Genomic DNA, 3,905 nt, shown 5'->3' with positions numbered 1-3,905 from the left:
AGAGATTGAATCTCAAGGGGGGGGGGGCGGCCAAGGGGGGTGGCTTGTCCCCCAAGCCAAGTGGGGCGCCCCCACCCCTAGGGTTTCCAACCCTAGGCGCAGGGGGAGGCCCAAGGGGGCGCACCAGCCCACCAGGGGCTGGTTCCCTTCCCCACTTCAGCCCATGGGGCCCTTCGGGATAGGTGGCCCCACCCGGTGGACCCCCGGGACCCTTCCGGTGGTCCCGGTACGATACCGGTGACCCCCGAAACTTTCCCGATGGCCGAAACTGGACTTCCTATATATAATTCTTCACCTCCGGACCATTCCGGAACTCCTCGTGACATCCAGGATCTCATCCGGGACTCCGAACAACTTTCGGGTTACCGCATACTAATATCTCTACAACCCTAGCATCACCGAACCTTAAGTGTGTAGACCCTACGGGTTCGGGAGACACGCAGACATGACCGAGACGACTCTCCGGTCAATAATCAACAGCGGGATCTGGATACGCATGTTGGCTCCCACATGCTCCTCGATGATCTCATCAGATGAACCACGATGTCGAGGATTCAATCAATCCCGTATACAATTCCCTTTGTCAATCGGTATGTTACTCGCCCGAGACTCGATTGTCGATATCCCAAAACCTCGTTCAATCTCGTTACCGGCAAGTCACTTTACTCGTACTGTAATGCATGATCCCGTGATCAACCACTTGGTCACATTGAGCTCATTATGATGATGCATTACCGAGTGGGCGCAGAGATACCTCTCCGTCATACGGAGTGACAAATCCCAGTCTCGATTCATGCCAACCCAACAGACACTTTCGGAGATACCCGTAGTGCACCTTTATAGTCACCCAGTTACGTTGTGACGTTTAGCACACCCAAAGCACTCCTACGGTATCCTGGAGTTGCACAATCTCATGGTCTAAGGAAATGATACTTGACTTTCGGAAAAGCTCTAGCAAACGAACTACACGATCTTTGAGCTATGCTTAGGATTGGGTCTTGTCCATCACATCATTCTCCTAATGATGTGATCCCGTTATCAATGACATCTAATGTCCATAGTCAGGAAACCATGACTATCTTTTGATCAACGAGCTAGTCAACTAGAGGCTCACTAGGGACGTGGTGTGGTCTATGTATTCAGACATGTATTACGATTTCCGGATAACACAATTATAGCATGAACAATAGACAATTATCATGAACATGGAAATATAATAATAACCATTTTATTATTGCCTCTAGGGCATATTTCCAACAGTCTCCCACTTGCACTAGAGTGAATAATCTAGTTACATTGTGATGAATCGAACACCCATAGAGTTCTGGTGTTAATCATGTTTTGCTCTAGGGAGAGGTTTAGTCAACGGATCTGCTACATTCAGGTCCGTATGTACTTTACAAATATCTATGTCTCCATTTTGAACACTTTCACGAATGGAGCTGAAGCGACGCTTGATATGCCTGGTCTTCTTGTGAAACCTGGGCTCCTTGGCATGGGCAATAGCTCCAGTGTTGTCACAGAAGAGAGTCATCGGGCCCGACGCATTGGGAATGACTCCTAGGTCAGTAATGAACTCCTTCACCCAGATTGCTTCTTGTGCTGCCTCCGAGGCTGCCATGTACTCCGCTTCACATGTAGATCCCGCCACAACGCTTTGCTTGCAACTGCACCAGCTGACTGCCCAACCATTTAAAATTTACACGTATCCGGTTTGTGACTTGGAGTCATCCAGATCTGTGTCGAAGCTAGCATCGACGTAACCCTTTACGACGAACTCTTCGGTACCTCCATAAACGAGAAGCATATCCTTAGTCCTTTTCAGGTACTTCAGGATGTTCTTGACCGCTATCCAGTGTTCCATGCCGGGATTACTTTGACCTTCCCACCAAACTTACGGCAAGGTTTACATCAGGTCTGGTACACAGCCTAGCATACATGATAGACCCTATGGCCGAGGCATAGGGGACGACACTCATCTTTTCTCTATCTTCTGTCGTGGTCGGGCATTGAGCCGTGCTCAATCTCGTAACTTGCAACACAAGCAAGAACCCCTTCTTTGACTGATCCATATTGAACTTCTTCAATATCTTGTCAAGGTACGTACTCTGTGAAAGACCAATGAGGCGTCTCGATCTATCTCTATAGATCTTGATGCCTAATATGTAAGCAGCTTCTCCAAGATCCTTCATTGAAAAATACTTGTTCAAGTAGGCCTTTATGCTTTCCAAGAATTCTATATCATTTCCCATCAACAGTATGTCATCCACATACAATATGAGAAATGCTACAGAGCTCCCACTCACTTTCTTGTAAATGCAGGCTTCTCCATAAGTCTGCGTAAACCCAAACGCTTTGATCATCTCATCAAAACGAATGTTCCAACTCCGAGATGCTTGCACCAGTCCATAGATCGAGCATTGGAGCTTGCACACCTTGTCAGCATTCTTAGGATTGACAAAACCTTCCGGCTGCATCATATACAATTCTTCCTTAAGGAAACCATTAAGGAATGCAGTTTTGACATCCATTTGCCATATCTCATAATCATAGAATGCGGCAATTGCTAACATGATTCGGATGGACTTCAGCTTCGCTACGGGTGAGAAAGTCTCATCGTAGTCAACCCCTTGAACTTGTCGATAACCCTTAGCGACAAGCCAAGCTTTATAGATGGTTACATTACCATCCGCGTCTGTCTTCTTCTTAAAGATCCATTTATTTTCTATGGCTCGCCGATCATCGGGCAACTCAGTCAAAGTCCATACTTCATTTTCATACATGGATCCTATCTCGGATTTCATGGCTTCCAGCCATTTGTCGGAATCTGGGACCGCCATCGCTTCTTCATAGTTCGAAGGTTCACCATTGTCTAACAACATGATTTCCAGGACAGGGTTGCCGTACCACTCTGGTGCGGAACGTGTCCTTGTGGACCTACGAAGTTCAGTAGCAACTTGATCTGAAGTTTCCTGATCATCATCATTAACTTCCTCTCTATTCGGTGCAGGCACCTCAGGAACATTTTCTTGAGCTGCGCCACTCTCCGGTTTAAGAGGCAATACTTAATCAAGTTCTACTTTCCTCCCACTTACTTCTTTTGAGAGAAACTCTTTCTCTAGAAAGGATCCATTCTTGGCAACAAAGATCTTGCCTTCGGATCTGAGGTAGATGGTATACCCAATAGTTTCTTTAGGGTATCCTATGAAGACGCATTTTTCCTACTTGAGTTTGAGCTTTTCAGGTTGACGTTTCTTGACATAAGCATCGCATCCCCAAACTTTTGGAAACGACAGCTTAGGTTTCTTCCCAAACCATAATTCATACGGTGTCGTCTCAACGGATTTCGACGGAGCCCTATTTAAAGTGAATGTGGCAGTCTCTAAAGCATAGCCCCAAAATGACAGCGGTAGATCCGTAAGAGACATCATAGATCGCACCATATCCAATAGAGTGCGATTACGACGTTCGGACACACCATTATGCTGAGGTGTTCCAGGCGGCGTGAGTTGTGAAACTATTCCACATTTCCTTAAGTGCGTGCCAAATTCGTGACTCAAGTATTCTCCCCCATGATCTGATCGCAAGAACTTGATTTTCCTGTCACATTGATTCTCAACCTCACTCTAAAATTCCTTGAACTTTTCAAAGGTCTCAGACTTGTGTTTCATTAAGTAGACATACCCATATCTACTCAAGTCATCAGTGAGGGTGAGAACATAACGATAGCCACCGCGAGCCTCAACACTCATTGGACCGCACACATCAGTATGTATGATTTCCAATAAGTTGGTTGCTCGCTCCATTGTTCCTGAGAACGGATTCTTGGTCATTTTACCCATGAGGCATGGTTCGCACGTGTCAAATGACTCGTAATCAAGAGACTCCAAAAGTCCATCTGCATG

Source organism: Triticum dicoccoides, chromosome 1A (assembly GCF_002162155.2).
Source record: "Triticum dicoccoides isolate Atlit2015 ecotype Zavitan chromosome 1A, WEW_v2.0, whole genome shotgun sequence".
In the NCBI taxonomy this organism is placed as follows: Eukaryota; Viridiplantae; Streptophyta; class Magnoliopsida; order Poales; family Poaceae; genus Triticum; species Triticum dicoccoides.
Note: the sequence above shows the minus strand (reverse complement) of the source record.